The sequence below is a fragment of the Rattus norvegicus genome, chromosome 3 (genome assembly GCF_021556685.1).
Source record: "Rattus norvegicus strain SHRSP/BbbUtx chromosome 3, alternate assembly SHRSP_T2T, whole genome shotgun sequence".
NCBI lineage: Eukaryota > Metazoa > Chordata > Mammalia > Rodentia > Muridae > Rattus > Rattus norvegicus.
In genome coordinates this window covers 139,055,213-139,066,700 of record NC_141536.1, presented here as the reverse complement: position 1 = coordinate 139,066,700, position 11,488 = coordinate 139,055,213, and the positions used below count along the sequence as shown (strand labels likewise).

At 42.3% G+C, this 11,488-nt stretch overlaps 1 pseudogene; it reads left to right on the top strand.

The window, feature by feature from the left end:
* Positions 1–9,766: 9,766 nt before the first annotated feature.
* Dnajb6-ps9 (DnaJ heat shock protein family (Hsp40) member B6, pseudogene 9) lies at positions 9,767–10,831 on the top strand (annotated as a pseudogene).
* Positions 10,832–11,488: the final 657 nt, after the last annotated feature.

The following is an 11,488-nucleotide window of genomic DNA, read 5'->3' as shown; positions in this document are numbered from 1 at the left end:
TGATTATTGCTTCCCTTTATATTCATATTTGGATGTGAGGTTATGTTTGTGTGCTTTCATTCTCTTTGTTTTGTTGCCAAGACGATTAGTTTCTTGCTTCTTCTAGGGTATAGCTTGCCTCCTTATGTTGGGCTTTACCATTTATTATCCTTTGTAGCGCTGGATTTGTAGAAAGATATTGTGTAAATTTGGTTTTGTCATGGAATATCTTGGTTTCTCCATCAATGTTAATTGAGAGTTTTGCTGGATACAGTAACCTGGGCTGGCATTTGTGTTCTCTTAGGGTCTGTATGACATCAGTCCAGGATCTTCTGGCCTTCATAGTTTCTGGCGAGAAGTCTGGTGTGATTCTGATAGGTCTCCCTTTATATGTTACTTGACCTTTTTCCCTTACTGCTTTTAATATTCTTTCTTTATTTTGTGCGTTTGGTGTTTTGACAATTATGTGACGGGAGGTGTTTCTTTTCTGGTCCAATCTATTTGGAGTTCTGTAGGCTTCTTGTATGTCTATGGGTATCTCTTTTTTTAGGTTAGGGAAGTTTTCTTCTATGATTTTGTTGAAGATATTTACTGGTCCTTTGAGCTGGGAGTCTTCACTCTCTTCTATACCTATTATCCTTAGGTTTGATCTTCTCATTGAGTCCTGGATTTCCTGTATGTTTTGGACCAGTAGCTTTTTCCGCTTTACATTATCTTTGACAGTTGAGTCAATGATTTCTATGGAATCTTCTGCTCCTGAGATTCTCTCTTCCATCTCTTGAATTCTGTTGGTGAGGCTTGTATCTACAGCTCCTTGTCTCTTCTTTTGGTTTTCTATATCCAGGGTTGTTTCCATGTGTTCTTTCTTGATTGCTTCTATTTCCATTTTTAATTCCTTCAACTGTTTGATTGTGTTTTCCTGGAATTCTTTCAGGGATTTTTGCGATTCCTCTCTGTAGGCTTTTACTTGTTTATTAATGTTTTCCTGTGCTTCCCTAAGTGTGTTCATGTCTTTCTTGAAGTCCTCCAGCATCATGATCAAATATGATTTTGTAACTAGATCTTGCTTTTCTGGTGTGTTTGGATATTCCATGTTTGTTTTGGTGGGAGAATTGGGCTCCGATGATGGCATGTAGTCTTGGTTTCTGTTGCTTGGGTTCCTGCGCTTGCCTCTCGCCATCAGATTATCTCTAGTGTTACTTTGTTCTGCTATTTCTGACAGTGGCTAGACTGTCCTATAAGCCTGTGTGACAGGAGTGCTGTAGACCTGTTTTCCTCTCTTTCAGTCAGTTATGGGGACAGAGTGTTCTGCTTTCTGGCGTGTAGTTTTTCCTCTCTACAGGTCTTCAGCTGTTCCTGTGGGCCTGTGTCTTGAGTTCACCAGGCAGCTTTCTTGCAGCAGAAAATTTGGTCTTACCTGTGGTCCCGAGGCTCAGGTTCGCTCGTGGGGTGCTGCCCATGGGCTCTCTGCAGCGGCAGCAACCAGGAAGACCTGTGCCGCCCCTTCCGGGAGCTTCAGTGCACCAGGGTTCCAGATGGTCTTTGGCTTTTTCCTCTGGCGTCCGAGATGTGTGTGCAGGGAGCAGTCACTTCTGGTTTCCCAGGCTTGTCTGCCTCTCTGAAGGTTTAGCTCTCCCTCCCACGGGATTTGGGTGCAGAGAACTGTTTATCCGGTCTGTTTCTTTCAAGTTCCGGCGGTCTCAACCTTTTTTTTTAAAGGCTTCACTAAGGGTTGATTATGTACCATTGTATGGGGCAATTTAAGTCCGCTAAGGCAATATCTGTATGCATGAACATTTCCCAGGATTCCATGAAGCAGTTGAGATCCTAGGCAGCTGCTACAGCAGCTCTGATGAATAACTGCATCTCATCTAAGTCTTCTTTCGTCATAATACACTTAACTTCTCCATTAAGAAAGTTCTCAGCTTAGGGAAAGATAAAGGTTTTAGATCCTAGACCATGGGCTTGAAGGAGGTGGAAACAAATTGGCTAATATCTTAAACTGATACTCCGCCATTCTTCCAGGATGCCTTTCAGAATTATTCCACTGAAGTTTATTTTTCAAAAAAAATGTACTTTACATCATTGTATGTGATCACTTGTCAGTGTTCAGGTGTATTTTAGCTAAGCCTAGTGGATGCCCTAACTTAGATGGTTTTTGAAGCCTATACATTGGGTATAGTTTGGCCCTTAAGGTTTACATCTCTTAGCATGGAGGACACAGAAAGCTGTACATTGTTGCTTGAGAATATGTACATTTTAGACCAGATTTGTACTTGCACTGTCAGTGTGGCAAATGCGTGGAAAATGTTAATACGCTATTGGATTTTTTAGTTCCTGTTTCGATTTCAGCTTATGCCCTGGCTGGAAAACCTCAATCTATGTTCATGAGAGTGGGGATTTTTTAAATGTCTACATTCTTTCTAATAAACTGTTAGAAGATTTCTTGGCTGTCCTCTTAAGTGTCTGTTTGCTGTAATTTCATGTATTTACCCTTTACTGGAATGGAGCTTGTTTTTTAGGGAAATTTGGGGCTGGTCCTGTTTGAACAGAGGCTTGCTGTACTGTCACAGGAACCCTGTACAGTGTGTCTGTAATGGGAGGCTCTGGGTGCACTTTGCAAAGCAGCTGGACAAGTACTGTGACTTGATTGAAATAAACTGAATGTGTTGTCCTCCTGTACATTTTTCACTCCTGCATTTTAGCAGTGTCGCCTCTTTGATGGCTTCTGAAATCTGTCCAGCCTGAAGTGTCAAAAATAAAAAGCTTAGTAATTTCCATGTGTACATAGCTCAGAATTTGAATCAGTTAGAAAACAAGCTGCAGACTGGACAACCTTCTCACAGGACTCACGGGTCAGATACTTATTTACATTCAGATCCATTCAGATGGCAGTGGTTCTCAACCTTCCTTATGCTGTTAGTTCCTCATGCCATGGTGACCCCAACCACAAAAATTATTTTCATTGCTACTTCATAACTAGTTTCACTGCTATTGGGAATCATAATGTAAATGTCGGGGTTCTGATGGTCTTAGGAAACCCCAAAGGGGTTTTGATCCACAGGTTGAGAACCACTGACTTAAGAGTATGCTTCTATGCTTTAAACTAATAGTGGTAACAAACACACCAACCTCATAGTTTAAGGGAGAATTCAAGAGAAGTTTGGTTGGTGGTTTTGGTTGTGTTTTTTTGTTTTTTGTTTGTTTTTTTGTTTTTTTTGTTTTTTTTTTTTTGAGAGAGAGAGAGAGGGTATGGGGTTTTTTGCTGGTTGCTGGCTTTTTTTGTTGTTTTGGTTTGGTTTTTTTGGGTTTTTTTGTTTGTTTGTTTTCTTTTTTTTTTTACTTTGTGAGTGTGTGTTTCTCTACATGTGTGAATGTTCCCCTGAGAGCACTGGGGATTGAGAGGTGCAGGCAATGCTCTGAACTGTTAAGCTACCTTTCCAGTTCCCTGTTTGTTTGTTTGTTTGTTTGTTTGTTTGTTTTTTATTGTTTTTTGTAACTGGTTCCTGCGAGGGAGCTTAAGCTGGTCTTTAGCAACCCTGCTTCCACCCTGAGTGCTAGATTAAGAATTATTGCATCAGTATGCTCAGTTCTTCATGAACTGAGGTGTTGAGGTAGATTCTTGGTTCTCTCATGTAGTCAGCAAGAACCCTATTTCTGGGTTTTAACCTCAAGTTTTGTCCTAAGTAAAAATTGTGTTTCAGGGCTGGAGAAATGGCTCATCAATCCAGAGGGCCCTGATTCAATTCCTAGCACCCGCATGGCAGCTCACAACTATTAACTCCTGTTCTAAGTGATCTGACTCCCTTACATACCAATGCAATAAAATGAGAAAGATAATTAAGATTTTGGGTTTCCAAGTTGTGAAAATAGGTTCAATAAATATAGGTCCCAACCTTAGTTAGTAGTACCATAGCACTAAGCCATAACTGTCATTTAGCTCGGCTACTCTTGTAAGCAGTCTATCTTGTAAGGATGAGTATTGTATGGTGATGGAATTTGAGAAAGTCTATATAACAAAATTGTACAGGCTTGTGGCACAACATTTCACTCGGGTTTAATCATGAACCCTGAAAAAATAATTGTGTTAGTGCCTAATATGTAGGTTAAGCTTTACCATAATCATTTACAGGGTTCATGCCTCTGCCTCCCAAGCAAAAAGGGAAAATGCCCCGACCCGCAGGGCAGTCGACCAGGGTCTGGGGTCCACCTAGGAGAGAATGGGGGACAAGAGACGCAAAGAACGGACAGCAAGTCAAGAAGTCTGATCAAGCTGACAATTTTTAATTTTTCTCAGGCTGAAGATATACTGGTAGAAGCAAAATGTGGGGAGGGGTTGGGTGACCACAAAGAATGGGCCTGGCTTGATAACCAGGATATTGGCTGGGTAAATCGGCCAAGCGGGGGAACAGCAGGGTGGGTTGCTTAGTGACCTGACCATCAGTGCCTGACCACCGGTACTCAGTGATCTGACACCTAGATTTATCCTATCTATTGAATTTATGTAGAGCCGCAGGTGCTGCTTTGATCTAACCTAAGGCTATTGTTTTTTGTTCTATCATAAGGCTAAAATATAATTGCTTTTTAACCTGAAGAATATTGCTTATTATTCCAGCATAAGGCTAGAACACAATTGCTTTTTAACTTGAAGGCTGCTTTCGCCATCTCAAGGCTGCTCCCAACAGGAAAATATGGGTTTCATTTTACAAAGTTGTAGACATCTGCTAGGGGTCCCGGAATGTGTCCCTGGCGGGTAATGCAAACTATAATGGACCGTGATCAGTGTGGACATGAGTACGGTAGGATGAGTTGGTTCAGTATTTTCATCATAAAATGGGTGATGCTTCCAGTTAGGAGCTTTGGGACACTGTCACTCGATACAAATTATATGCCAAGTACATCTGACTGGAAACTTGAATTTCACAGGAATTTCACTTGGATAATCTGGTGCCAAAAGTTTAAAAAGTCAGTTCAGAAAGCCAATTAATGCTATCTCAGCCAAAGCTACTCAGTTATTTTAGTATAATTAAACAGGACTGGTTTCAGTAAAGAAGTGAGCAGAGATACAGCTAAGTGGTAAAATGCTTATCTGGCCCTAGGTTCAATCCCCCGGGATTGGGTGGGTGGGGGAGGTCAAGAGGTTGTTGCAGGAAAACATTAACAAAATTAGGAGGTAACAAATGTGAGCATGATGGACTTTTTAAAAATGCATATGCCCCTGGTGTATGTATGTATACGTCTATAACTCGGTTCCAGTGGTCAGATCTGTCTAACCTGTGGACCTTAACCATGTGTGTGGTATACACATCTACACAATATGTAAAACACATGCATAGAAAAAAAAGATACTTTAAGAAGTCTTTAAAAAAAATACTTGAAAGGAACATCTAATCCACCTAATCAAAGAATAGAAGCTGATCCCCATTGTGACCTATGACCACCGCATCCACAGGTTTTCGTTCAGACTTACAGTATTAGATATAAACCCCCTTTTATGCAGTGGGCCTTAATTCCAATCAGAAGTCTTTTTGACTTCCTCATATTAACATAGCCACTACAGAACGAGAGGAACATCCTGTCCTGCTTGAAACTAATTTAATCAGCAGGGTTCATAGGTAAACAGGAATGCTGGTGACAGATTTCTACCAACAACCTGTGTGGCACCCTCTGGGACAATGATTGCCTCCATCAGGGTGGGAGTTTCCAGTTCAGTCCCAGCTTCATTCCTATGTCCTATAGTCAAAGAATTGTCTTCAGCAAACAGTGTCTTACTTCTGGCATATAACCAGCATAAGTAGCATAAAATGTATGCTTTGTGGGCCCTCGGGGGTGTCAAGGATTTCCATGGCCAACAACTCTCAGGTGAGTAGCTGATCCATTGAACTGGGTTTTCATTTAGTTACCGCATGCCTTCTGGGAGTATCATTCTTCATACAAGAAAGGTACCTTTTGTACTTTTTCCTTTCAATTAACCCAGCCACAGTAGTAGTTCTAGATTAACTGAGTCACTTTAAAGTACACACTCCAAGCAACTGAGCTGCCTCAAACAACAGTCTCCCAATCGTGATGTCTGTAGGCTATGCAGTGTGATGCCACTTTCCAGCTTTTGTGAGGGCTCATCTGGGCTTTGGTGTGCTTGGTGAATAATTTCTACTTCTGTAAATAACCTTTCCCCGTGATTCTGAAAATAACCCCAATGAAACTCATTGTTCACAAAGGTAGAATTTGTTCCTATTTATTCTTATGTCTTGGACTCCATGTCTGCAGTGAATAGTCATTTGTATATTGTCTCAAAAGATAAGTCTCACACAAAAATCTTAAACCTCATTCCATTTTCACCATATGTATGGAAAGGTACCGCACAAAATAAAGCACATTTTGAAAGTCTAAGCCTGGTGTCCCAGTACTTAGGAAGAGGAGGCAGCAGGATCATAAGTGTTAGGCTGAAACACCTGCTCATTCCCTGCACAAGCTGCAAAACTGCTTTTGCATTCTTTCCCCAACCCTGGCCCCCACTGAGAAAACTTCCTGCCAGTTGCAGCAAACTCTAGACCAACATATCATCAAGCCTGGTACTTTAGTTTCCAGCAGCTTACCCCAGAGTGCTCACAGAGGGGTTCAGTTTTTGACTATGTTTGGACATATTCCCAGCTCCTACCTTACAAGTCACCACCATCCCAAGACCCACAACCGCACCCCTTCCTTTAGCCTAGAAACATGACTTCACTCTCCTTCAGCTGTGATGTCTCTGAACCCACCTCATAGCTGCTTCCTAATACACATGCCCTTATCTACTGTTAATCTGCTCTAACCTGGCCTGTATCTTTCTCGCTGAGGGAAAGAGAAAGCCTATCAATATGCTTGGGGCCAATCTGAATTTTGTACCCAGTTCTGTGTCAATCTTTTCTATGAAAGGGCATCCTGTGTCAACCAAAAAAAGAAAACAATGAAAGAAAATACCCTAGACACAGGACTTTACAAATCATATAAGGTAAGTTTCTTAGACAACCAACCACACAATAAAAGGGAATTGAAGAAATCTCCAATATTTCCTGAATTTATTATAAAGTTGAGATTCTGGCCAGAGCAATGTAGACATTGCTACAGAGATCATAGAAGACAGCAACTGCAAAGAATGAACCCAACAGTTCTTTCTGAAAAAAATTTTTGTTTCATGTGTAGGTACTTTTTGTCTGTTTACATGTGTGCTGCCTTAACTTCCTGGTGTTTGCAAGGCTAGAAAAGGGCAATGTATTCATTGGCACTCACATTATACATGGTCTTGATCTCTATCTGTGTTCTGGGTATTGATCCCACATTTCTGCAACAGCAGCCAATGCCCTGACACATTGTTCCATACCTTGTCCACAGTAACAGTACTATATCCCCATATGAAATGTATACAGACAATAGAGACAGAAAGGGTCTACTTTCCCAAGGAAACTAGCTTGCATAGATGGCCAAAGTAGGAAAGCTTGTCATCTGACAACAGGTAAACCCCTTTGCTGCTGACCAATGAGCAGATTGGCCTGTGTCATGCAATAATCTTTTTCATTTCATTTTGGTTTTTTTTCCTTTTGGCAATAGAACATTTGTTAATCATTTACTTATGTATTTCTAATTTACAATAGCATCATTGGTTTGTGATGGGTTATGTACAGCATAGGTTTTATGTGTGTAGGTGAAAGGACAACTTGTGGGAGTCAGTGTGAACTGAGGTCATCTAGACTAGAGGCAGGGGCCTTTACCTATGGAGTCACCAACAGAAGAGACGATTTTATTTCTCTGTTTCTGTGTGTGTGTGTGTGTGTGTGTGTGTGTGTGTGTGTGTGTGTGTACATACATCCTTGTGTAGTTGGGTATATATACTGGGTGGTTGGAAAGTACATTCAAGGGTGTACATGATCCATGACAGATGATTAGTTAGAGGACAATTATATGGAGTTTGTTTTTCCTTCTACCATTACATGGTTTCAAAAGATCAAATTTCTCTCACCAGGCTGAGTGCCAAGCATCATTACCAACTGTGATTCCCTGCCAGCCTCAGGAATGAGATAATTAGAATATACTTGCAAATCAGTCATGTAGCCCAAATATGTAAACAGTGATAACAATGGATATATCCACAACACATTCTCCTGTCAGACCCATTCTAGTACTTCCTACTACAAAATACAAAATGATTATAGATAATAAAATTATTAAAACATATGTCCCGTCATATTTTGGCTGCTCCGGATGCCATTCTAGGACAGACAAATATAAACAAGTATGAAGGGGTTACACAAGTATACGGCTGAACTTCCTTTAGCCACCTGTTGTCATCATCTGGTGATTTCAAGAATGAGGAGTATCTAGGAGGTGCAGAGAACACATCTCAGAGGAGATGGCCACACCAGTTAACTGACCTTCTTCGTAAACAGTGACCTCTGCCACATCTTATATATCTGACACCACATATATGCAACACACAGAGTAACCTATTCATTCACATTCATGTTATCAGCACAGCTTACACTCAGCAGTGGTCTGTTGAAAATTAAATTTAGGAGAGTCAAAGCTTACATGCAGATTTTCAGCTGTGGCAGATTTCATCACTCCCTTTCCTACTCTTGTTCATGGTCATCAATTATATCAATGATGATGTGATAAAAAGGCAGATTAAAAACTTCAGGTGAAAGTCTATCAGACTGGACAAGAATAAGATCCACCTATTCTACTGGTAAAAATATCTCTTGTGTGAAAAGACTTCTATTGCTTTAAAGTTTGCTTTGAAAGCTATACCACATAAACACTGGGAAAAGAATGATGGACCAAGAAGGGCTGTACTGATATCAACATCGATTTTACTGAGACTAGGAGAAAGAAACTGGTCAGGTAGGTGACAGGCAGAGACCTTCAAACACTAAGTTCTACATTCTCTCCTCAGTCAGAAGTTGGCATTCTTTAGCAGTTCTGTCCTGTCTGTAAGGCTGAAGTGCAAATAGTGTTTACGAACTCAGGCTCTGATTTCTGATCATCTTTCCGACCCTTTACATAGGAATGACCACAGCTACATGTGAGGGTGAGCCTGAAACTCTAGACCCGACACCTAGAAGAATGTGCCTTTCTTAGAGGCAGCACATAGTTGATTGTACTCTTGTTCCCTCTGACAGGCTTTAGAGCATCTTCATATGAAGAGATCAGAGAAGTACTGCTCTTCTTGGACTTCAATAAATCCTGAGTGGACAGTCGTGCTGACCAACATACCTGCCATGGTCATGTCAGGAAAGCCCTAACAGGCCCTAGAGCAGCACCACTGAGCACAGTGCACCACATCTTGGCAATGGCTCCTGTCAGACAGCCTTGCTTTCTTCCTTTCCTGAGTGTCTCACTCGAGTCCTAGAACAGTGTTCTTTCTAAAATCCCTTGTCTTTGGCCTTGAAAGTCATTCTTTATATTTTTAAAATAGTGGTCAAGGGTGAATTTGTAATCCTAGATAAAGCACCGTGTTGAGATCAAATTAGTTTGAATACACAATTTAAAAATAGATTATTTTATACGTTGTGTTTTGATTGTGGTTCAACATCCTGCAACTCACCCCAGATCCTCCTAAGCCCCCACCCCTCCACGTCCATACCCTTTCTTTATATCATCAGAAAAAAATAATAATAAAAATAATTAACAATGGAAGAAGACCCCACCGCCACCAGTGCAGCTGTGCCAAAGGCGCTAGGAGACCAGCGGCCTGACTTCCCGCCTTGCTGACTGCTGCGTCCTGGGATTTGTTCCAACAGTCTGTTAAAACATGGTGGATTACTACGAAGTGCTGGCCGTCCAGAGACATGCCTCGCCTGAGGACATTAAAAAGGCGTATCGAAAACAGGCATTCAAATGGCACCCAGACAAAAATCCTGAAAATAAAGAAGGAGCAGAAATTCAAACAAGTAGCTGAGGCATAGAAGTGTTATCGGATGCTAAAAAGCGGGACATCTATGACAAATGTGACAAAGAAGGATTAAATGGCGGTGGGGGAGGAGGTGGAAGTCATTTTGACAGCCCATTTGAGTTTGGGTTCCCATTCCGGAACCCAGATGATGTCTTCAGGGAATTTTTTGGTGGAAGGGACCCATTTTCATTTGACTTCTTTGAAGACCCATTTGATGACATTTTTGGAAACCGAAGGGGTCCCCGAGGAAGGAGAAGCCAAGGTGCTGGCTCCTTTTTCTCTGCCTTCGGTGGATTTCCTTCTTTTGGAAGTGGATTTCCTGCTTTTGATACAGGCTTTACTCCATTCGGGCCACTAGATCATGGGGGTCTCACTTCATTTTCTTCAGCGTCATTTGGTGGAAGTGGAATGGGTAACTTCAAATCAATATCAACTTCAACTAAAATAGTTAATGGCAAAAAAAATCACTACAAAGAGAATTGTGGAGAACGGTCAGAAAAGAGTAGGAGTTGAAGAAGACGGACAGTTAAAGTCCCTGACGATAAATGCTGTGGCCGACAAGAACGCCCTCGCAGAAGAATGCAGGCGGAGAGGCTAACCCACACCAGCTCTGGCCCCTGGCCCGGTCCCAGCACCAGCCCCGGTCCCCTCTCAGGCCCGACCCCCGACCCCAGCTCCTGCCCCAGCTCCAGCCCAGACTCCAGACCCTTCTGTCAGCACCCGCCCACAGAGCCACCCAGGCCTGCCCCAAAGGCCAAACTTGTGTCTAAAAGCAACTGGAAAGATGGAGAGCAGGACAGGCAGCAGGTTCCTGGCAACTGTGATGCTCCTATGACCTCAGCAGGGCTCAAAGAAGGTGGCAAGAGGAAGAAGCAGAAACAGAAAGAGGACTCGAAGAAGAAGTCGACCAAAGGGAACCACTAGACTGGACTTGGCAGCAGCCACAGCAGCCGCTCTCGTGTGTGTGTGTGTGTGTGTGTGTGTGTGTGTGTGTGTGTGTGTGTGTTGCTCACACGCATGGCAGCTGCATCCTTTCCTTTAAGTGCTGCCCAGGGTCACTTCACTTAGCAGGATTATGGACATGTGCCCACGGATCTATAGGATTAGGGGCGTTGGAGACCGAGGCGACAATCCTGGGTGGCCTGTATAAGCTTGTGACATAGCCTCAGCCTTGTAACTCTGCTTTTCCCCCAACACCAAATCCATAGCGTTTTCCTCGAGTCTTAAGGGTCTGCCTCATTGTTTTCAGCAGGGCAAGCCCTGCTTTGAGCTCTGGGGTATTTGTAGTCGTAGGAGTCCATAGGGTCCAGTAGGGAGCTGGGTTCGTGTTCTTGATAGACTGCCTCCTGGCGGCGGTACAGTGCGCAGTTTTAAGTACAGCGGAACTTATGATAAAGTAAGCTGTGCCTTGAGCCATGAGATGCTTTTGATTCAGGGTACTCTGGCAACATACAGGCCATCAGGATGTAGAGTCTTTCCTTACTTATTGTTCAACTTTTAATCTTCTCCAGGTAGTCAAAAATTGACACCAAATATAGTTTAATTTTTGGAAAATCTCAGTCTTGGAGAAATATTTGTCCT